The 25,027-nt window shown below is 47.5% G+C and overlaps 1 protein-coding gene across 3 annotated transcripts in view; it reads left to right on the top strand.

Annotated features, from left to right (window-relative positions):
• Positions 1-4,408: 4,408 nt before the first annotated feature.
• LOC149341994 (arylsulfatase B-like) overlaps positions 4,409-25,027 on the top strand; it is a 42,103-nt gene continuing 21,484 nt past the window's right edge. The window contains exon 1 of one of the 3 annotated variants that reach the window (XM_089542064.1): positions 4,409-4,478. The gene's annotated coding sequence lies outside the window, so the exon portion shown is untranslated. Of the gene's footprint in view, positions 4,479-8,452; positions 8,505-24,244; positions 24,777-25,027 lie in introns of those variants that run through there. The other 2 variants (XM_089542065.1, XM_089542063.1) reach the window with 2 other exon arrangements.

Below are 25,027 nucleotides of genomic sequence, written 5' to 3'. Positions count from 1 at the left end.
CTCTTGATTTCGACTAAGATGTCATTAACCCGCGTTTGTTCTCTCACCCACTCCGCCCGCTTCTGATCTCTTAACGTTACATCTAACATTTTTCTTTCCATAGCTCGCGGCGTTGTCCTTAACTTAAGCTGAACCCTCTTTGTTAGCCTCCATCTTTCTGCCCCATATGTGAGTACCGGTGGGCTTGGGCAGGGCATGTAATGCGAAGGCAAGATAACAGCTGGTCCTTAAGGGTAACGGAGTGGATTCCAAGAGAAGGCAAGCGTAGCAGGGGGCGGCAGAAAGTTAGGTGGGCGGATGAGATTAAGAAATTTGCGGGAATACCGTGGCCGCAACAGGGCCGTGGCCGAAGGACAGGGTTAATTGGGGAGACATGGGAGAGGCCCTTGCCCTGCAGTGGACGTAGTCAGGCTGATGATGATGATGATGATGATGAGAGTTCTCATGCTAATGCATAAATAAGGACCTTCCCGCTTTCCTACTTTGTTTTAACTCTAACCTTGATCAAAACTCAACGCTTTGCTCCAGGGGAAAACCGAAAAATCGGTTGCCGAACTTATTAAAAAAATAACTGAAAAAAGCCACAAAAACCCACGGTTCAGTAATTGTCTAACTTCTGGAATCAAAACAAGCACCTTTTTCGTTCAGCCAAATTGTGCCGCTTTAAGAACTCATGAAGTAAGTATTACCCTCACTGAAAAGTGTTCTTGAGTAAAATTAGAGACTCCAAGCGCACTTTTTTCATTCCAATTTCCGTAAAATGCTTACGCCTAACCTCCTGTAATACCCGCCGCAGTGGCTCAGTGGTCAGGGCGCTCGGCTATTGAGCTGGAGTACCCGGGTTCAAACCTGGTCGCGGTGGCCGCGTTTCAGAGGTGGCGAAGGGCGAAGCCGCCCGTGTGCTGTGTGATGTCAGTGCACGTTAAGGGTCTCCTGGTGGTCGAATTTATTCCGATGCTCTTCACTCCGGCGCCTCTTTCTCTCTTTGATATTTCACTCCCACCTCCCTGCCTTCATTTACAGCGCGATTGAGGTGTCCACCGATATGTAAGACTGATTCTACGCCTTTAATTTCCTCAAAAACAATTTTCCTAACTACTCTCAGTTAACCCTGCCATATCATAAACCCGCAGCACACGCGAACAATTTCCTTCGTTGATGCATCAGGCAAAGCATATACCTTGGGTTTATACTTTGATTTTAATCAACAGACGGAGTTCATATTTTTCGATTTTGCTAAAGCCGTCGACAAACTACCTCGTAAGCTGTTACTGATTAAACATTCCAAACTAAATTTGTACCCCATTCTTTTAAAATAGATTGAAGAGTTGTTAATTATCGTTGCCAGTTTGTTTCTGTTAACAGCAACGATTGTAACCCCCCCCCTTTTTTTTGCAGTATCGAAAGCTGTACCTCAGCGGTGTGTAATCGGTCCATTACTTTTTTCATATACAGCAATGACTTGACATATGTAACCTCTACAATGGTTATCTTCAATGATGACTGTGTAATTTATCGCGCCAGTACTACCTCCACTGACTGACCATCTGTAATGTGATTTCAACGCTGTCCAGAACTGGTGAAACAGTGGTTAATAGAGCTTAACTCATATAACATTTCCTCTTTCTACTGCCACCATAATTATCTTGCGTATCCTTGCGTAGTCTCGTAAATTCCCGTAAAACCAGTTCAGTCATATGGGTATTTAGGCACGACAACTTTTAGTGATCTTTCTTGAAGCTTGCACGTTACTAACATGAAATCTTTAGAGAACAGAACTTTCGGATCCTTAAAGCGTCACCTACATCGTGCGCCTGAGCATGTAAGTTATTAGCCTACAAATAATTCGTCAGATCAGAGCTATAGTTCGCATAACCACTTTGGAATCCTCATCAAGCTTGTCTTACGACTGCTGTCGGATCTGTTAAAAATAGCGCGACCAGGTTCATTCACGTATCTCTTTTTATGACATCTGCGTTTTCGCCTAAAAACAGCATCCTCTTTATCGACCATAACACTCAGTCGTCGCACTGCTGTTCTATACTTAGTCTTCATACTTTTTAACAGCCCCATAAAAAGGTAAAGTGCGGGGTTCAACAGCCCGAAGTGACACATTGGCTACGAGGGACGCCGCGCTCGCACAGCACACCGGTGTTTTTGTGCTTCTCCATCATCGAAAATGGCCGCGGCCTGGATTGAACCCACAACGGCATTGACATCAGCAGCCGAACGTAGAGAGGTCTTAACAACCCCATGTGCACATACTCAAACCCCCCCCCCCCCTTTCTCCCCCCCCTTTCTCCAATACACCCGACCCATATCACACCGGACCAGTCATCTGCACCAAAGTGCCCGTCCGAGCTCACATACTGACACGTTCTTTAATTCCACTTTACCTTGTCAAAGTGCAGACTAGAACGGAATTCCAAGCATTATTATTGTGATCCAAGTTTCACTGAGAGTTTAAGAAAACTATGTACTATTATAACAATGTTTTCTCATTAGTTTCCACCCCAAATCAACCCTCCGTCCGGCCTCTCCCGCTGCGATGCTACGCTCTTGTGTCGCGTGTGGCACGGAATGGCGTTTACAAATGCCTGCTCCCACTCATTCGCAATGGCAGACTCTCCTGCGTGTGAGAACTGCAGGTGCGATGAGGTAATTAATCACTTACTTTGTGATTGCCCTCAGTATGAGCGCGAGCGTGTCCACCTGGCTGCAACGAGTCGCCGCTTAGATCCTCGTCCCCTTACAGAGACCAAGATTCTGGGTCGTTCGACTAAACCTTCGATTTGGTTTATGTGGTTTCCCGTGCCAAAGTTACTCAGGCTGTGTGGGTCGCCGTAATGAAGGGCTGCGGAAGTTCCGAACACCTGGGGTTCTTTAACATGCACTGACATCGTACAGTACACGGGCCACTAGAATTTCGCCTCCATCGAAATTCGACCGCCGCGGCCGGGGCCGAACACGCGTCTTTCTAGTCAGCAGCCAAGCGCCATAACAACTGCGCCACCGCGGCGGCTAGGACTAAACATTCATCGCAGAGAACAGCTGTGAAGGCGCCTTTGACATTCGTGAAAGAGTCAGGGTTGAATTCAAGGTTGTAAACTTTCAGAGTATGCCCCAATGTACGCTGTTAGTTACGGACTACGGGTACGTGAAAAAGTTATCAAACTTCCCTTCTCTCCTTTTTATCTCTTCCTCAGTCGCCCTTCCCACGTGTAGGGTAGCATACTGAGCGTCGCCTAGTTAACTTCCCTGGCTTTCTGTTCATCATTCTCTCTCTTGCACAGCCTGAGTGGCACACTAATGATTTCCTTCTCCCTCGGCACCTTCTGTAAAAGCCGCAAAATTAATGTCGAATTGGCTGTTACACACAAACAGAAGAGTCAAACGAAAAGCGCGCAAATAACTGTGTTGAAATGTTTCGAATCACATTTTTTTGGACGTGCACCATGTTTGAAGCGCCATTACGGCGGCTCCGTCGGTAAGAAAAAGTAGTAAGTAGTTGACGCTGTCAACTCAGCTCAAGCCCAATGCATATAAGGCCTATTCGCCATCTCTGCCTATCTGGAAGGCCAGGAGAATACACAAGCACGGCAAAACAATTAGCAAGAGAGGGATTTGATTCTTTACTTGCTTGATGAAAGAAGCGAGTCATCTCGTACCCATGAATGCGAACAAGCGAGGAGAAGTATTGTGACTATGATGGGTCATAAAGACTCACAGTTCTGCTGCCCTTTGAAAGGAGCACAGCACGGAACCGGGCATTAGAGGACGGGGATTGTGGGGAGACAGGTTGTGCAAGGACACAGGGATAGATGAGGACGCAGAGTGGGCTGATAACAGTAGGAGGGACGTGGTTGATGAGTGGTAATCCAGGAGCCCATGGGAGGGATGGGTTGAAAGGCACAGGAGGCACCACAGACTGCATCTGGTACAAGACTATGACAACGGGAGGCGGGAAGTGTGGTTTCAGGTAAGTCCATACGACACCAACACAAACAGCCCCCGCTGCTCAGGTTGGGTGGCGACCTCTGCCTGCTTCAGTCACACCGGCCCTTGGAGAGCTGATTGATCGCTGCGGCCAGTCCAGGAAGAGCGACCTACTACCATAGTTACCACGGCGACTCCGCCCAGGTAAGCAGCAAGACGCGGAAACCCCGTATGTACGAAAGTCCAGTGAGACGCCGCACCTGCGACAGCTCCAGAGAAGGAAACGATAGCGACGAGGCGCGCGTAAGGGCTGCCCCAGTTTCTTTTGATCCGACGGCAGCACTGGGAAATAGTACACACTCACAGGCGCGCAGACTAGACAACGCACGGCGGAAACGCCGTTTCCTTCGCTTCGCGGTAGCGGTGGCGAGAAGAGGAAGGCGAGCGCAAGAAGGCACAAGCAATGGCCGCCGTGCAGCGGGGAAGCCGGACGAGCGACGATCAAGGGATTCGCTGGTGAAACCACTGCAGGCGAAGGCGCGGTAAGGGTTATGTGTGCACACGGGCGTTCTCAAAGTTAGCTCCTCCATGACAGATTCTCACAGCATCATCATCATTATCATAAGCCTGACATATGCCCACTGCAGAGCAAAGGCCTCTCCTATGTATCTCGAATTAAACCTGTCCTGTGCCAGCTCAGCCACCCCATCACCACAAACTTCTCAATCTCATCCGCCCACCTAACTTTCTGCCGCCGCCTGCTCCGTTTGCCTTCTCTCGGAATCCAGTTAGTTACCCTTAAGAACTATCCGTTATCCCTCTTTTGCAGTGCATGCCCTGCCCAAGCCCATTTCGTCCTCTTAATTTCCACTAGGATGTCATTAACAGCGTTTATTCCCGACCCAATCTGCCCTCTTCCTGTTTCTTAATGTTAAACCTATAATTATCCTTTCCACAGCTCGCAATGTTTTCCTTAACTTAACTCGTTTCGTTATCCTCCCCATTTCTTCCCCACAGGTGAGAACCGGTAAGACACAGCTGTTACATACTTTCCTCTTGAGTGATATTGGTAAACTGCCGTTCATGATCCGAGAGAACCTGCCAAATGCGCGCCACCCCATTCCTATTCTTCTAGATATTTCTCGCTCGTGATCCGGATATGCGGTCACTTCCTGTCCTAAGTAAACGTATTCTCTTACCACTTCCATTACCTTGATAGCAATTGTGAACAGCTGCTCACTTGTAACACTTTTGAAAACTACTTTGGTTTTTTGCACATTCATTTTTAGACCCGCCGTTATGCTCTGCCTGTCCAGCTCATTGATCATGATTTGCAGTTCATGTCCTAAGTGACTTAGCAAGGCAATGTGAACAGCGAATCACAGATTACTAAGGTATTCTCTATTAACTCTTATCCTCAACTGCTCCCAATTCAGGTCTCTGAATACATCCTGTAAAGATGTGGTGAATGGCACTGGCGAGATCGTGTCTGCCTGCCTGACGCCCTTCCTTATTGGAATTTTATTGCTTACTTTATGGAGGACTATGGTAGCTGTGAAGTAGTTATAGATATCTTTCAATATTTTCACATAAGGCTCTTCTACACCCTCATTACGCAATGCCTGCATGACTGCTAAAGTTTTGACTGAGTCAAATGCTTTCTCGTAATCTATGAAGGCTATATATGGGGGCTGATTATATTCTGAGCATTTCTCTTTCACCCGATTCACAGTGTGAGTATGGTGAATTACCGAGTATCGTTTTCGAAAGCATTCCTGATTATTTTTTGATTGAAGACTAAGGTTTTCCTTAGCATATTAGAAATTATCTCAGTAAATATCTCATAAGCAACAAAGAATAAGCTGATCGGTCTGCATTTCTTCACGCCCCCTTTCTTATGGATTAAATGATGTTCGAGTTCTGCAACCTTCCGGTACGCTTGAGGTCATAAGGCATTGCTTATACAGGGTGGCTAGTTTTTCTTGCACAATATCCCCACCGTCCTTCAGTAGGTCTGTTTCCACCTGATCCTCACCAGCTGCTTTACGCTTTGAATTGATTCTAATGCTTTATTTACTTCATCTTTCTTTACTGGAGGAATGTCCTATTGCTGTGTGACACTGGGACACTGTGTGATGCGGCCTGTCGCGCAGCATGAACCTAGGTTAATGCAGGAATTCTGAAGAGAACGCGCGACATTTCAGACGTGCGCCGGGGAAGTTGCAATTATGGCAGGGCCGCTACCGCCTCCCAGCGGCGAGACAGGCGACTGCCTGCATTCAGTGAGACACGGAGCCGAGACAGCCATACATAATTAGATGCTTTTTCCGCATAAACTAATGCCTTCAGTATGGTATAAAAAGAGCAGAAATATAACCTTTACCCGATATTCACCACGAGCCCCAAAAAACCGGCAAAAATGAGATGCCTTTGCCGCCAAAACATCTACCGTCTATAGGAGATCTTAAAGACGGAAAGATAGGACCCGACTTCTAAAGTTCTCTTTTAGTCATGTGGTTTGGACAGATTGAATATTGATGGTAAGAGACCTCTTAAAAACGTTTATTTTGGTCGAAACTCAATTTTATCCGACCTATCTCTAAAATAAACGCCTTGAAGGCCTGGCATGCTACGTGGGAAATAGGGCTTTGTGTTTTAAAACGACTTTATTTACCTCTATTGGCGGAAAAGTTTTTTACAGTGAACTGTCACGATCAGCCGGCTCGAAAGATTTAGAAATACACATCTTATGAGCCGTTGTGAATGCTATATAATCTCCCCTTAGGCGTTCCTGCTTTTAGAGCTTTTAACGGTTTCTTTCTTCATTCAAGCGACGCACGGCACGACTATGGACGAATAAAACACGAAGGAGAAAGCAGCATGCGCGAAAGCTAGTGTCTTAATGTCCGAAGCTCTATTTTAGCCTTTTCAGGAGAAACATTTCCCTCAGGAGCTTTATTTTTAAGGTTTTTTATCATTCGCTGTCATGCACGGCGCTCGCTAGCTCTGTGCTCAAGATTTTCGTTAACTTTGTTGCATAGCGGGCGCAGGCGTCGCTTTTCTGTACCAAACAACCTAAGGTGAAGTTCGTTGTGACTTCCTCTAGCTATGAAAATTTTCGAGGACCCGATATACCGAGCGAATTTCGCGTTCCATCATGGAATATCGAAAGCCTGTTGTTCGACACCTTTTAACCGTCTCTGCTCCAAAACCATAAGAAGTGAAGTTCCTTGCTACTTTTTTGCGAGTAAGGGCCTTTCACTACTCCAGCTTTCGTAGGTTGAGCCCTTTACGCACCACGGCTAACTTTAAGAAATATATGAGCTTAATTTAGATCATACTATGTACTGTCGGCTTGAAATGAAACGTGAACAGTACAACTGAAACGTGAACACAAATATATATATATATATAAAGATAGCAGCTACTGCAAAGAAAATACAGATGAGATGCGTTAGCACCAAGGTAGATGTACTATGGTAGCGTAGGCTGCATAGAAGCCCATACGTTCAAAACATGGCGGCTCATGGTGCGCAGCCAGCGCCGTCTTCGAAATGCGTGGACAACTAAAAAGTGATGTCATAATTAAAACAAAAACGCGACGTTAAAGTCACGTGTTGTAGTGACGTCATATTTGTGACGTCAGCGTCACGTGCTGCTTGGCGGGAAAAATAAACTGCTGAACGCCGCGACGCTTCAGCGCGACACCCGACACGAGAACGAAGAAAGACGACACGACGAGTGCCGACCACCAACGCTATTTTTAGGTAGTCAGTTCTCGTTGTGCCTTTTTCCTTCGTCCTCGCCTCAGGTGTCGCGCTGAATGTCGCAGGTGTAGCGCTGAAGCGATGAAATGTGACACCGCCAGACAGGTTATCGCTCGCACATCGTGCAACCGCACACCTCTTTTTTGCGTACGGGGGCCCCATGGAGTATTCTAGTTCACTATACCCATGGCCACAGACGATGCCATTTTGGGGAAAAAGCGACAGAACCGCACCCAACCGAACGAAACTACACAGAAGCGCTGGCAAAAGGGAAAAGCGGAAACTGTACACGAACGATGCACACCAAGAACTCGAGCAACAAGCAACGAGGAAAAAGTAGGGCTAGCAGAATCGAGTTTCAAACAAAAGCAAGCAGAATGGTCAAAAGATATGACAAGGGTATGACATCAGAGCACCGTCAACCTTGGCATCGTCCCGCTGCCATTGCCGCTGCTCTGAGCGAACGCTGTCATAAAATTTTTTACAAAGCAAGCGCTATACTTTCTAACAAAATGCACACAACTAAAACATTTTAAAAAGGAATCATTGCAATTGTTTTCGAATGCTTTTGAAACACAAAATATGTCCTAATTATTTTCCTCTTCTAGTCGTGTTTGTCCACTCATTTCATTTTGGCGCTTTAGTTCCACTACTAATTTGATGTCGCTAGCACTTGGTTCTGGACCGCATTCAGGCTCCGGCTTCGCGACCTATTTCAATTGACCTTGTTAGCACTGCTGATAGGTGGCCTCCGTGCTACTGATGTGAACAAAAACTGCGCTGGTATTCCGTATCTTTCAGGTATGACCTCGCCGTTTTGTTAATGGCGTTTCTGGTTGCTTGTTTTTTTTTTTTGTATTCAGATGAACATTGTTCGCGAGCTGTAAGGCAAGTATGTATCTGCGAAAATCGCGCATGGAAGACCTGGAATGATTTTTACACTAAAAGAGATACAGGATAAATTTTTCTGCGTATGCCCATGGAAGGAAGGAAGGAAGGAAAAACTTTATTTTACTCTAGTCCTTTTTCCTGCGGTTTGGGAACATCTTCAGAGACGTTTTCTCCTTGATTTTACCCCCAGGAGTCTTCTCTGTCGAAGTCGTCCGCCTCTAATCAGTGGTCGGTTGCCCTCAGTCCAGGGCTCCGCTGGCCACTGCCGCCCGTTGAGCTCGCTGTACCAGACCTTCTTGGTCTTCACAGCGGTCGCTGGACAGCAGAGTCTCCCACTGCTCCGCACTCGGGTTTTGTATTTTGGGGACCACGTCTATCTTTTGGCAGGCCCATGTGATGTGATAGAGAGTAGGTTTTCCGTCGCACCAGGGACATTTGTCCGCGTATATGGTAGGGTGCATTTTGTTTAGTATATGTAGGTTTGGGAAAGAGCCTGTTTGTAATTGTCTCCAAGTGACAGCTTCCTCTCTGCTGAGAGATTTGTGCGGTGGGGGATACCGCAATCTTCTGCCTCTGTAGTTTTGTAGTATGGCCGAGTAATCCCTGGGTGCTGGAGCGAGTTCCGCGGACTCATCGGATGCTCGGAAAGTAATGTATCCTCGAGCTATCCTGTCGGCCTCTTGGTTCCCTGCCACCCCCGTGTGCCCCGGTACCCACACAATTTTGTGTGGGATCTTGTCGCTTTGTTCTTCCTGGTTTTTAATTCTGTCGCTCGCTGCGAGGAGTATACGGAGCGCGTGACGACCTATCCTGCCATTCATGTAATTTCGGCAGGCTGTTTGAGAGTCGGTGAGTATTGTTAGCGACCGCCCGGTTCTATAGCCCTCCGCCACCGCTAGAGCAACGGCTACTTCCTCGGACTCTGCAGCTGTGCAGCGTCGGAGAGACGCGCTGGTCATTTCGCGTAAAGACGAATCGACCACCGCCGCCACAGCGATTTTGGTGTCTCCTCCTCTCCAAGACGCGTCTGCATACACGGTCGTGGCTTGAGGAGCGTATGTTCTTTCGATGAAGTCGGCCCTCGCTTCTCTTCTGCCTTGATGGAGGTTGGGATCCATGTTTTTTGGTATTGGCGCTACCTTGAGGGTCTTGCGAAGCTCGTCGGGGATCGTTGCCGTCCTCGTCATTTCTCGCATCTGCTCGCGGTATCCGAGCCTCTGCAGGAGCGCTCTTCCAGTCGTTGTCTGCAACAGCCTGAGTTTTTGCGACTCAAGCTGCGCCTCTCGTAGCTCCTCAAAGGTGTTATGTAATCCCAGGGCCATGAGTTTTTCGGTTGACGTGTTGCGCGGAAGTCGGAGCGCTGTCTTATACGCTTTGCGTAGCAGGGCATCCGCTTGTTGTATTTCGTTTTTGTTGAGGCACTGGTAGGGTAGGCTGTACGTGATTCTACTAACTACAAGGCTTCTGACTAGTTTGAGTGTGTCCTCTTCACGCATGCCATGTCGCCTGTTGGTGATGCGGGTGATCATGCGTGAGACTTGTAGTGTTGTTGCTTTGAGCAGGGTAAAAGTGTGAGTACTGCGCTGGTTGGATTGAACCCACATGCCTAAAATTCTTATTGTTGTCTTTTCGGGTATGGGTGTCCCGTCAAGGTAGACGTTGAGTTTTAGGTCCTCGTTGGTTGGGACGGTCCGGTTTTGCTTGCCTCTCCAGACTCTCAGCAGTTCCGATTTCTCGGTCGAGCATGCGAGTCCTCTTTCTGCGAGGTATTGCTCTACACAAGAGGCCGCTTGCTGTAGCCTTTCTTCCTTCTCTCCGAGACAACCCGTGTTTGTCCAGACTGTTATATCGTCAGCATACATTGCATGCCTGATGCCTTCGATGTTCTCTAGTTTTCGAGCTAGGCCTATCATAGCTATGTTGAAAAGTAAGGGGGAGATAACTGACCCTTGGGGTGTTCCCTTATTTGGAGTGCGAATTTTGTCCGATCGAAGGTCTCCTATGCCGATGGTGGCAGTTCTGTCGGACAGGAAGGCTTTGACGAAGCCGTGGATTCTGCGCCCGCAATCCAGCTTGTCTAGGCCCGTAAGGATCGCTTCGTGGCTGACGTTATCGAATGCCCCTTTGATGTCCAGGGCCATTATGACATTTTCTCCCGTCCGAGGTACGTTTCGCAGGACATCTTCTTTTATTTGGAGGAGAACGTCCTGCGTCGAGAGCTTCGCTCTGAAGCCGAACATGGTATGTGGTACACAGTCGTTGTCTTCCATGTAATTTTGCAGTCTTAAAGTTACCACCCGTTCGTAAAGTTTGCCAAGGCACGACGTGAGTGATATGGGCCTGAGGTTTTCAATTTGTAGCTTTTTACCAGGTTTAGGTATCATTATTACTTCGGCGTGTTTCCAATCTTCGGGAACCGTCTCCGCCTCCCAATGTTTGTTAAGAAAGCTGACGAGCTCTTGTATGAGGTCGTCGCTCAGGTTGCGGATTAGGGCGTTGTCGATTCTGTCCGCTCCGGCTGCCGTGTTTCTGGTGGTGTTTCTTATGGCCGCGTAAACCTCTTCCACAGTTATGGGGCGGTCGAGTTTCTCGTTTTCGGCTCCTCGATACGTTCCTTGGTATCGCGGGGGGTTGTGATCGCCGAAACATTTTTCTCGTGCCTTCTCCAGTAGGGTGATGTCTGATCCCTCGAAGGAGTGGATGAACCTGTGGATGGCTTTATTGTTTTCTGATTTTATTTTGGTCGGATCGATTAGTGCTCTTAAGAGATTCCAGGTTCTGGCCGTGCCTAGAGTTCCCCTGGGTGGTAAGCTTGGCATGTTTGGCATCATACGTGACATTATACTAGTCTCCTATATCGAGTTCGCTTCTACAGGAGAGAAAACTGAAACTGACGGAGTTAAGCGCCTGGTCAATCCAGGCATTTTCACGAAACGCACGACGAGATTTCTTTTTTTTTTTTTTGCGTAGGCTGTCTTTGACTAAAGGTACCCGGTAACATTACGAAAAATACAAGATACCGCGTGCTTTCACAGCGTCCATCTGCTTGCGAACTTTCAACTTTTAACGACGTGATTTAGCAACTAACGACATCCTGAGGCCCGTAATGAAGTTCATAGAAATGAAGTTTTGTCTTAGCTGCTTGAACCATTTGCACGAAAATCCATTTATCCACGCGCGGCATTCAAATCCAGCTGCTCTGAATTAATTTCATTATATCATAGCCATCATGCCGTAGTACTGTACACGTCGGTATAATAACATTTATGTGCAGTCACAGGTGCGGGCCGGGCACTTATTTTTCACTTTCTCTAGCGTCCTTAGGCTAAGTCCCTTTACAGCATGAGGGAAAAACAGTGCTACTTTTCGTTCTTTTTATTTCTCTCTTCAACGTACATCTCTTGATAGCATTCAATCAGTGAAGCAGGCATGACACGCGCACATCATTGCACGCATTTAAGCAAAAGTTGTTCCGCGAACAAAACAGGAAACGCAGAAAACGTGCACCGGAAACAAACCAGCGACATGGATACGCACTGCCCAAAGTGCTCACTGATGTTCCATATATCTAAATTAGTCACTGGATCTCTGAAAGTACACAGCTAAATTGGTAAATTGGTTTTTGAGGAAAGGAAATGGCGCAGTATCTGTCTCACATATGAAATGAAATTTATTTCAGCAGAATCGGGGTACATATACTTGAGAATTTTTTGTTTTTATATCTGCTGAGGTTCACGAGGCAAAAGGCGTCCATATGGCGCCTGACGGGGCCTCGTGACCTTCGCGCACGCTGTGCGGCGAACAGTGCCAGTATTTGCTGAAGGAGACCTTGTACATTAGAGAAATCACATCACATTCAAGCGCAGTCTTTTTCAATTCAAAACAAAAAGAAATAAACATAAGGAATAAAAGCAAAAACAGAGCATCGACAAGAAAAAGCCAACAAGACAATCAAAACAAAAGAAAGAAATATACATAGGTAATAAAAGCAAAAACAGAGTATCGACAAGAAAAAGCTAACAGCACAAACAGTTTCACACATTCTTTGGTGACGTCTCAGGTAACATCAGGTTGAAAACGTTATCAGGGTATAACTCGCCAACAACCACGATTGAAGGCCAGTCCTGGTTCTGAGTTAACATTCGATATAAGCCAGCTCGTATTGGTTGCCTTTCTTGTTTTTTATTTCAGGTTTTTCTTTTTAGGTCACGATAAAATGAAAATATTATAGCGACATTTGATAATAATCTGCAACCTTTAGCAGTAGTGCTTCTTTCACTTGTTTTTTAAAAGAATAGCGTGTTTTAGAATCATTTGCGATATCTCGGCAGACACCTGAACCGCCCCGTATGGGAAGGGAGGAAGGTAGGAGAGAAAGAAGAGAGAAAGAGATGCCGTAGTGGAGGTCTCCGGAATAATTTCGGCCACCTGGGGATCTTCAAAGTGCACTGACATCGCACAGCACACCGGCGCGCCTCTTGCGTTTCGCCTCCATCGAAACGCGGCCGCCGCGAAAGTACACAGCTCTTTGCTCTTCTCCGCCACGCAGCTTATTGGCCAGTTCCGCTCACGTGGTGCAGCGTTGGCATGGATGGTCCACTCGCTCGCGTAGCTGACCCGGCGCAGCGCTTCCGCGGCGGCTGGCCGGCGTGTTTGACGGAGTAGTGTTTCCAGTATCGCTCTGTCTACCTAAAATACTCACAGTGTGGTATTTAGGGTTCGCCGAGGGCGCTCAGGTCTTGCGCCTTCGTGCGCGACAACAAGAGAGAATCTGGTAAAGTCTTATTTGCAATCCCGAGCGGGAAGTCAGAGTGAAAACGCGTGGCTGTGCGAGTGGATCGCATTCGCCGTGACAGATTTGTCCGAACTAAGAGAACCGGCAGTGCGAGATTGGTGTTATGCGAGGTTATCGCCCGTAACGTAACCCAGTATTTTTGTGTGTCATGCATTGTACCGATTAGCTGTCACTACCGGGTCTCCATACAACACTACATTATTTTCTGGATGTTCTTCTTTGTAAGGTTTACATTTTCGGAGAGGTCGTTTTGCGAGCTTTTCTTTATCGGTTGTTCACTGACATTGCTTCCCGAAGGTTCAAACTAAATCTGCTCTTTCGAAACACCTGTCGCTCGTGTTGATTTCTTCCCTTGAATAGGTATGGCCGCTCACAGTTTATGCAGTCCAGGATACGCATCTCAAGAAACGAACCCTTGTATGCCATAGTATTTTTTTCTTTTGCGGATATGCGAACTAGCTACACACATATGCACATTTCGAGAAGTATGCTTGAGTTGCTGGTCTTGTTTTTCTTTACTGGCACGATCTCTTTGCTCGCGGCCAGTTCGGAAAAGCTCAAGCTGGAAGGAAAAAGAAGCTGACGTGGAGTACGCTTTCTATCATTTTCGCTTCTCAACCACTATAGTGAAGATAGTATTCTAGTTCACTATATCCACCACTCAGTACTGTTTCTGGCCGAAAAACTGAAGGAAACAGATTTTTATTCATGCCCCTAAATAACTCAAAACCACTTTTTTTTTAGATTTTACGTATTATTGCATTGTGATGCAAAGAGAAGAGGCAGATTTTTCCGTCCTTGTCTGCACAAAGATGAAAAAAGGCTCTGGGTTCGAATTGTGCTCATCTACGCATTCTCTATATATTTAGAACGGTTTTATTGAAGAGAACTGCGAAATATTAAGATTCCGATAAAAATTACAAATATTGCTTTAAAAAATCATTTTTGCATAAAAGTAGACAAAATACAGAATAATATGAAATAAACTTGGATGTGTCCAGTGCAGCAGTTGCTGAGAAAACGGTACTGAAACACGCCTTAAAGTACATGATAAGCATGGGATCCATTATATTTAAGAGAGTGCTACATCACTTCCCAGCTATAGAGATCGACTGTCAGTGCACTGCCTTCCTTTTATCCCTGCCTCAGTTCGTGCTCTTTACTTAAATGACATACCAACTCACATTCACATATGCTCCTGTTCTAGCGTGAAAATGCTCGTCAATCAGGTGCGAAGCATTTTTGAAAAATTCTCATGTCAAAAGATCGTGCCAAGACGGCGTACAGTTCGGAACCTAGAAGGCATTATGTGCTACGCGCGTACAACAGCATAACTGCAGTTTCACAGGAGACGGGAAGCACACTCAGAGGTATTGTGGTTGTCCGCTGACGTCACTTATTTCCTGCTGAAGGCAACTGGAGCTCATTGCCGAGACAATGGAGATATGGGGGCGAGCTTTCACCCAGCTCCCACTCCGCGGATGCAGCATCTTCGCCTGCTAACTGCGGATGAGTTTGTGTTCGACCGGAAGAAAGGGGGGGGGGACGAAAAGGCGAGAACACTGATATGCTATTTATTGTACTTGCCAATAATACACAAAGCATGTGAACAAGCTCTAAAACATCAACAAAGAATTCATTGGAAGTAGAATTAGGACATGATGTTGGGCTAGTCGGTTCATGGTTAGAGCAAAACAGAACTGCGCAAAGACGACGGGACAAAAGAAGGCACACACACACACACACACACACACACACACACACACACACACACACACACACACACACACACACACACACACACACACACACACGCACACGCACACGCACACGCACACGCACACGCACACGCACACGCACACGCACACGCACACGCACACGCACACACACACACACACACACACACACACACACACACACACGCACGCACGCACGCACGCACACACACACACGCACGCACGCACGCACGCACGCACGCACGCGCACGCACGCACGCACGCACGCACACGCACACACGCACGCACGCACACACGCAGACACGCACACACACAAAGCGCAGTTTTTGTGTGTGTCCAGGGGCGCGACTTCGGTGGTATCTTCGGCTAACGTTTGCACGTGTTGGGAATGGCGGAAGAGCGTGACGGGGTTTGTCAATGCGTGTCACATTCTTGGGGCAAAGCCATTCTCTAGCGTTTGCTGGGGGAGGTGGCATTTCGTTCCCTATACCGTTTGGTTCGATGCCCGGAACCAGAAGTCGGGTGGCAGTGAGCGACGTGCTTTCCCGTGCGCCTGCCGTTGGAGGCAGCCATATCATGCGGACACAACCATTCGCGACAAGGGCCAGATTCAGAAGAAGCTCTCATCGACTCCGCTGAATTGCGCTTAGCCGTCTAGGTGACACTAACGTTGCTGCTTACGCTATCCCGCCCAGCCGATGCTGTCCTGACGCTTTATGGTCAGCCGTGTCGAGACGGAGGGAGAAACACGCTTGCCACAAGACTCAAGAAAAAAAAAAGGTTGGGCATGTTCGAGGACTGTCATGCTGAAGCGGACGTTTGCAACACCTGATAACTATGAAGCATAGAGGTGGACGGAAACTCCCCTGATCGGTGTAAATCATAATAACGTGAAATTGTAGACGCCGACCAAAAAGCCAAAAACAAAAACCAAGACCTTTCGAGTCCCGTACGGGAGCGTTGTTCACACCCGTGTTTTTTGTTTTTGGTCGGCGCCTACACTTTCAAGCGACCTGATAGGTATGCAGGATGAGTACATTATTTTCAAAGAAATCGACCGGAAAAAGTAGTCTGATGATTAAAAACGCTTAGGTGGCTTTTTTTTTTATGGGAACAGCTGCGGAGAAATCCGGCAGTCACCACACGTTTTGCCAACAGTTCTGAGATAAGTGTTGGGCCGCTTCACTTCTACACTCATGTAGCAGGCGAGAACAATGCTTTCCGGCTTGACAGGTTTACACCGATTTCTCCTTTCCTTTTGATGCTGTGACACTGATAATTGTTGAAAATCAAAGAAATGGAAAAAGAAAATTCAACAGCTGCACTTCTTCCCGGAAGCCATTATGCTTAGTTTTCACTAGAAGGTGCAAAGGAAGTGACGGCGTGTTTCCTGCTGTTTCCTGACTATATCTAGAGCGACGAAATACAAACATGCACCCCACACACGCACACAGGGCTGTCAGTGTTTACGCAGTAAGTAAGGAGGGCTGACCGAAACAAAACCACAACTCGTGATCTGAGCTGCGCCCACGGTGTCCTGATAACATCGTGTAGTAAGTACTGTTGCGCAACTAGACTTTGGTTGCGAGGACTTGAAGATAACAAGAGCGATCTAGTCTCGGAATGGTTTGAATGCGCCAGTTCTTGGTCGGTCGCAGTAAGTACATGTTCTTCGAAAACACCTTCCTATCTGGCTTGTTACGGGATGTAAGGTGGCGCACTGTACCGGCAGGATCCTCCCTGTTTCTGATCGGAGGTCCAAAAATAATTTGCTGAAACAGGGAGGGGGCTGCCCTTGAACTGACAAAACGCGTCTTTCTTGATAGGCAAGCGACAGACAAAAGACGGATCAGAGAAGAAACGTTGATAGCAGCGACCGGAAAAATAAGAAGTAAGGGAGGATGAAAGAAGCGAAAAATTACAAAGGAACTTACTGAAGCACGAATGCGAAAATTTATTTTTTCTGTAGCAGTGATATATTCACAAATGTGAACCCACGTTCATATCTAACTATGTCATTGCAAATGATACAAAACTGCTCGGCACCATTCCTCTATAGGTTGTATTGAAGCAGGGTCTCCTTTCGGTCAGAGCTTTCGTTCAAGGAGTCTTTCTGTTACTCGCTTTAGCGCTCCGCTTTCCATTCGCCTGACTTTATCTGAGGCCAGCGTCGGGTTATTCACGATTCATTTAGCTTTCGGGTAGAGAGACGCCTTTGTCGCAGCATGCTTCCGGCGTGTGTCAGTAAGTCCAGCTCCCAGCTTGGGTTTCTGCGGTTGGTCGAGCGCAGTCAGACTGACTCTTTCATTTTTGCCTATCTTCGTCACTGCCTGTAACCAGCGCATGGCACCGTGCATACGCACACATGCACGCCCTCACGCCCGCCCGCCCGCCCGCCCGCCCGCCCGCACGCACGCACGCACGCACGCACGCACGCACGCACGCACGCACGCACACAAATACAAGTGCGAGGTGAAAGAGATCTCTTCCAAACGCCACCAGATAGTCCACGTAAGGCAAGTGTTGTTCTAATGAGCAAACTGTTAATTTATAGTTTATTGTCGGTATCGAAGTGAGTCATAATGCGTTGATTTTAACTATAGACTCACATGGTCCAGACAAAGCAATCACTGATCATACGTGGCAACAGTGTTATAATGAGGCGATGAGTCCTGATGATGTAGACTGTTTTTGTTCTTTGTCTTTTGTTCATTAATACGGCTGGTCGGCGACATTATAAGTCTTGTTTACGCATCGCTTGTATTAAGAATGCCGTTGGGGACACTCTCAGTCCTTTTCTGCAGACCGTGGACACTGCTTTCAAGGACCGTCTTGTCCACAACGTCTCCACACAGGTCAATAATATGGCTATGTGTAGGAATTTGGTTAAGACGACCGCTTGCCTTCCCTGTGGAAACCGCGTCGCCTGAGCAATGTTTCATATGAGCTGAAAACCGCGCGAAATTTTCTACACAGAGAACGTCTCTTCCTTTGCTTTGTTGTCGTAACGGGCAAGAGACAATAGGGGGGACACACATTGCACGTGATGATCTTGGGGCAGAAGATATGTTTATAGAAGTCGACACATAACCTGTATATGTAGCAACACATTTTACGAGTGCCCCGGTCTGAGCTGGCCACTCCTTTCCAGACCTGCTTGTGGCTGATTCTCAGGCAAACTGCGTGGAATGTATGCCCCGTAGGTTGTTTCTGAATGGCGAAAACCTTTGGCATTTCTTTTGTGCACACGGAAACGAACAACTGATGATTTATACTCGGAAGGAATGACATGCTGAGGGACGCTTGCAGAACTCTACTAATTGGACAGCCTTAGAAGCCTCTTGGGGCTAAAATGCATCATAGGTCATAGAATTCGCTCATTGGCTGGAGGAACGTGACGTCACCAGACCGGATAATTCCCATTGGAAGGAAGGAAATGAGGTCAGCAGACAGGAATGATATCTAATGCATCTATTGCAAACGCACTGCCAACACATAACGTGATTAGGTGTCCGTGCGAATTCCTTTTCGCCGCCGCGGTGGCTCAGCGGTTATGGTGCTCGGCTGCTGACCCGAAAGACGCGGGTTCGATCCCGGCCGCGGCGGCTAGAATTTCTTTGGAGGAGAAATTCTAGAGGCCCGTGTACTGTGCGATGTCAGTGCACGTTAAAGAACCCCAGGTGGTCGAAATTTCCGGAGCCCTCCACTACGGCGTCTCTCATAGCCTTAGTCGCTTTGGGACGTTAAACCCCATAAACTAAACCAAACCGAATTCCTTTTCGAGGAGAGTGCGACCAAAGCACCAACGTCGTAATAATGGCATCTGTATTTCAGTTGTTCGCCGCACGCAATGAATGGCATAGGTAATATCGACAAGTAAGATTGTCGTCTGCAACCTCAGCTTCTATAGCGCTCTCACGTCTTAGCGTGATCAGGCATCTTTGTCTCCTCGGGGCATGAAGGAATACCCGCTGTGTGGAAGTCAGTGGACTGCTACAAGGACAGACCTCATTGTTTTCAGCATTATTACTTAAGCGCGAAGGCTATTGTTCAAGGAAACAAACAGACTTCGTTAAGAAATTAGAAAGAAGCCTCGGGGAAATCACGATGCCGATGTTGAAAGCAGAATTAAGACCTTTTCTGCTGCTGTGCTGCAAATACTAATTTCCTCAACATATCCTGCCAATGAAAATTAGTGTGAGCCATCGAAAGCGGTATTGCGAAGGCTGCTCCTTGCTAATATGAAGACATGAGGCCCATGTCACCAATTCGTCGCTTTGCCAGGGCATGAGAGGCAATTGTCCTGATGTGCCTACGTACGCTCCCCGCTGTCGTCTGTACCACATTTCGTAAACGTAAAGCGCAGAAACGCACAGGGACGTAAGAAATACGACGTACAAGCGCTTACGTTCCTGTGTTTTTCCGCTCTTTAGATTCACCATGGATTACTAACTGGCAAGCACCAACCCCTTACTGAGTACCACCTTTAGCCGTACTTCTTTTCGTTCTCTTCTGTGACGTGTCGCGGTTCTCTCGTCTTGTGATCGTCTTTTATGGCACTAACCTTATTCAAAGAATGTCTAACCAACTAGCCCCGCGCCAAGTTTTACTAAAGTATAGTTCTTTTCGTTCTGAGCAAAAGTCGTCATTTCCTTGTCTTCAAAGAAGTTTAATCATACCGTCTTCGTGTCATATAAAAAGTGCAATGACTGCTGGATTTTAAGAGTAATATTGTGGACGCTGGATGTTTCCTTATGAAGCGGGTAATCAGGATGCATACCATTTGTTGCGCTACTACTTTCAAGGAGCATTATATGTTAAGAGTCTCAGATTTACACGAATATGCACATAACACTGCTTTGTATAGGTATTTGTGTCGTATGAAACAGCTCACTCTGACGCGGTAACGTTCCTCATGCGCCAGATAAACATTGCAAGTGGCACATCCAGCATCTGAGTTTCTCGAAAGATTTCACAACACATATCTTCGCAGGACATTAAAGCTATTGTGCGCTGTTCTAAGGAGGCACTAGCGCTTGAAGCGCGAGTGTGTCGTACTTCTCCCTTGTTCCGACGCTGCCCAGGTACGTGTGCCTGTTCGTTTGATTTGTCCGCCTGGTTGGTACTGTGAACGACGTGCGCTTCCAAAGAAGGGAGGTGCGCTCCGTTCATCCTGCAGCGATTCGCGTCAACCGCTCCCTCGCCGTCACTCGCGAGCACCCACAGAACGCACGCACGCACACGCGCTTAACCCCCCCCCCCCCACCCCACACACACACACACACACACACACACACATACTTGCGCGACAGAGAGAGTGCATCGAAAGTTTAGCTTCCGCTGTTCGTGAAATTGAACTACATTTATATGAGTCAACGCTACACACAAAGGACAGAGACAAAATCTCCGTTCTTAAAGGTGCAGTGAAGAGGAATCTGAACTCGTCTTTTTGCCGCGGGAACTAGATCTATACGTTCCGAGCCTTCTGAGAAACTGCGAAGTATTGCGCTGTGTGGCCGATTTCCCTAATTCAATCGAATTAACGTCCGGCTCCCGCCTTTTTTTTTTATTTCTCCCCGTACGGTGGGCGGAGTCGACCAACACGTGGAGTGCCTTTCACCCAGTCCTATGGCGGCTTGCCGCTCTGCAATCGGCGGAGTAATTAGTAATAATCCGCAGAAGCAAATAGTCCGCGCGTATTTTTATTTTTGCGGGCTTATTTTGAGGCTATATTATTTCCGAATAAAACTATTTATTCACGGAAACATAAAAAACAAAATAAAGCGAAAGCAAAGCCTCCACGGAGCGGGCTGAAAGGCACTCCACGCGTTGGTCGACTCCGCCCACCGTACGGGGAGAATTAAAAATATAAAGGCGGGAGCCCGACGTTAATTTGATTTAATTATGGAAATCGGCCACACAGGGCAATAAGTCGAAGTTTCTAAGAATGCTCGGAACGTGTAGATCGAGTTCCCGCGGCAAAAAGACGGGTTCAGATTCCTCTTCAGTGCACCTTTAACGTCGTGTCCGTGCTTCACTGAAGCGTGGTGTACTGTTGCAAAGCGATTAGCTTCTGTGAGCTTATGTGAATGCCGTGTAAACTCACCAGTCTGTATTTATGCCCGATATTGGCTCAAATAATGATACTCCTCATGTCAGAATGCGGGAATCTACAGAATTTTGAACTTTGACGCCCCATTTCGAACAAAAAGAGCGCCGTTAAAATTTAAATAGCGCGGCAATGATGGACAACAATACTTTAACAGTTTTCGGCTTATTGCTATCACTGCCACGTACCTCGTGCTGATGTTTTCCGCTCTCGCTTTTAAGTACACCGGGAGCTGGCACACTCAGTATCCAGCGCCAACGGTAACGGTGTACCTTGAAAACTACTTCGTAACGATCCTGTAGCTCTCTCGTTCTGGCAAGTGATTTTTTCCTTTTGCTGGCATCTGTTGTAGGCAAACCCGACTGCTAATTCCTACCCTTAAGCAAAAGCTGCTTCTCGATGACGTAGCTGAACACAGTGGGACGAAGCATTGTAATAAGAAAAAGGGCCGAGCTTCATATATTTCATTCAAAGTCTACTGATAGAATAGAACCCTTCACGTAATCAAGAAACGGCGACGCAAGTAACGAAACAAAAGAAAGACGATGACACAAGCACTGCAAAGACATAAAATGCCCACTGTACAGAAAAAGTATTCAGGATAACGGATTGTTGGGTGATTTGATGCATGATGTTGCGCCGTTGTTTCTGTTGCATCATGCACAAACGCGACCAACAAACCTTTATCTTTACATGCATTTTTTTACGCTGTGTATACGTCACGCATGCAACACAGTGGGGATATGGCTACGTAGAAACATTTGTTATATAGTATACAGGTTGAATGTGGAACTGCAAAACAGAAGTGTGACAACCTCAACCTTTTGTGTCAGTAAGAAGAATTTCGTATCAAACATGGCACCAAAACAACATAACTAGCAAACACACCGAGCACACGCAATAAATTTTTTGTGGATGCTGATTGCTCCTCATGTTTGTTAGATATACCCGTTAATTAAGTAATAGTAAGTCAGCTCAATATCGATGACACACTAAGATAATCTTGAAACAGAAATGAAATGTTGTCCCTGATTTAAAAGGGGAGTGTTTCAATGAAAAAAGCGATTGCAAGTTGGCACGTGCCTTCAGTACTTTCTCACTGCTTCGTGTCTATATATTTACACCTCTGAATGCTTTATACGCCACCTGTAGAACATGGTGACGCAATCCACTACCAGCTGTACATGCCAGCACGAATTAAATGTTTCCGCTGTTTCTCGTTCCTCTCGTAAGCGCGAACGCAGCTCCGCTGTTGAGCACGAAATTTATGATCGTGAAAAGACGCTCATCAAAAGAACACGAGCGCTAATAAAGCAGCAAACGCTTTCTACAAAATAAAACGCAGTGCTGTGAACGGTTCTATTCAGGGTGTTTAAGCTTATGAGATGAGACGGCCTAGAAATGAATTCGAGAGGTTAATCTCATTGAGTACAGGCCGCCGCGGTGGCTCAGCGGTTATGGTGCTCGGCTGCTGACCCAAAAGACGCGGGTTCGATCCCGGCCGCGGCGGCTAGAATTTCTTTGGAGGAGAAATTCTAGAGGCCCGTGTACTGTGCGATGTCAGTGCACGTTAAAGAACCCCAGGTGGTCGAAATTTCCGGAGCCCTCCACTACGGAGTCTCTCATAGCCTTAGTCGCTTTGGGACGTTAAACCCCATAAACCAACCAACCAATCATTGAGTACAGATTCGGTGTAAAAAGGATGAAATTTAGAATGTAGCTTCGACGTGCTAGATAATTTATCAATTAACGTTTAGAAATATCCTGCTTCATTACATTCTCGTGCCCGAGGACATATTTTCATGAGCGAGGCTAGGTTGTCAGTATAAAATTTGAATAAAAAACAATACTAAAAAGTCTGTTAGGCGAACTTTCTTTCTCTATTAGAAAAAAAGGAGGGGGCGGGGTGTGTTAGCTAACACACGCGCGCACGCACGCACGCACCCGCACGCGCGCACACGCACCCACACACGCGCGTACACACACGCACACGCATGCACACACACGCACACACGCACGCACACACGCACGCGCACACACGCACGCGCACACACGCACGCGCACACACGCACGCGCACACACGCACGCGCACACACGCACGCACACACCCACACCCGCACACACACACGCACACACACACACGCACGCACGCACACACACGCACACGCGCGCGCACGCGCACACACACACACGCGCGCGCGCGCGCACGCACACACACACACACACACACACACACACACACACACACACACACACACACACACACACACACACACACACACACACACACACACACACACGCACACGCGCGCGCGTGCGAACGCACGATAAACAAAGCTGCTTTGTAATGTGCACTTGCTTACGCCGCTGGGAAAATGTGTAGCTGTTCTTTACCTTTTAAGTTGCTCCTTTCCGGCACTCCTGCTAGAAGAGCGCATCCCAGTTGACAGGATGGTGATGGCGACGGGGGATGCCGGGCGAGGTAAGTTCTGAGTTACAGCGTAGTGAGCAGCCAGTGGCGGGTGTACCGTCTGACCCCGCTGAATGTCAGTAACGAGCCCATGAGGCCTTGCCCTATTCCATTGAGAACAGCCCGGCCATTTCACTGGGTAGGGGCCATACCGCGAAAGGACCAGCCGCTACGTCTCCTTTATTGGAGCGGAAAGGGAAAAGGAGCGAGCCTCCGGTTCACGAGCGCCTGCCACCGGATACGCTGTTCGCGCAGGGTCGCCTTCCCCTCTTGATTTGTATCTCCTCACGGCCTAGTAAAGCGCACGGCCTTTCTGTTGTGAAGCTCCGCTGTGACGACACGGGCCTTTTGTTTTGGCGAGCCCACTCTCCCTTCGTGACACGGAAAGCTGCGCGTTGCCGCATCGAGCGCAGTAGTCTGGCAATGTCTAGGGTAGAGCGCAAGGCCCCTTCGGGGTGTCCCGGATTAGCAACCTTTAGGAAATCGCTCGTCGCTTGCCACCGTGGGTATTGCTTCCACCGCGCAAGAATTGCACTCACGTTCGCCGGCTGCGACTATTGGGCTTTACTTCCTTTTGGTTTGCGTTTTCACTTTAGGCTGAGATTCCGCGGTTGTATCGTGCTCTTCTGCGATGAGAGAGAAGGCTTCAGATGCTGTGGGAGCTAGCGAGGGGGCCGTTGCAACGGCTGACGACAGAGGGCGCCAGGCGGCGAATGCCGTTCGCACCAGCTGATGTCACTTGGTGACGTTCCAGTAGTGGGCCGGGCTTCGAAATCTACAAAACGGGGCTCTCGAGATCCAGTGGAGTGTTCTTGTCTACGCTCGGCTAACTGGAACATTCGATGGTGCATAGCGGCAGTCGTGCCCAAGCTTGACAGTGAGGTCGGTTGTGCTCGTTTTCATATATATCCAGTGAATAGATTTCAACGTAGAGCCTTCTATCTGTGAGTGTCCGAACGCCCCGTACTGTCACCTAAGACAGCGTATCAAGACATAGAAGAGAAGATCTTCCAGTCTACAGTGCAACAGAAGTGAATCTGAGGAAGCGGCCGCATCGTCGCTGACGTCTTCAGTAAGCTGCCCGAGAGATCATTTGCTATATAGACTTTACTGCAGTGGTGATGCTGCGACGTTTATTGAAACTGTGAGTTAGTTGCTTACCCAATGCATGATTTGAATGACAAGCTGCAGCAGAATTTGTTGAACTCGTTTATAACAAAACTACAGGACGCACGATAACATTTTTTTTCCTTATCCGCGGTAAAACCAAGCATAGACCAGAGTGCAACAAACTATCTTTATGCAGTGCATGGTACTTGAGTT

The sequence above is a fragment of the Amblyomma mixtum genome, chromosome 5 (assembly GCF_055824585.1).
Source record: "Amblyomma mixtum isolate Tamu chromosome 5, ASM5582458v1, whole genome shotgun sequence".
Lineage (NCBI taxonomy): Eukaryota > Metazoa > Arthropoda > Arachnida > Ixodida > Ixodidae > Amblyomma > Amblyomma mixtum.
The sequence above is the reverse complement of the archived record's forward strand: the minus strand, read 5'-3'. Positions and strand labels throughout refer to the sequence as shown.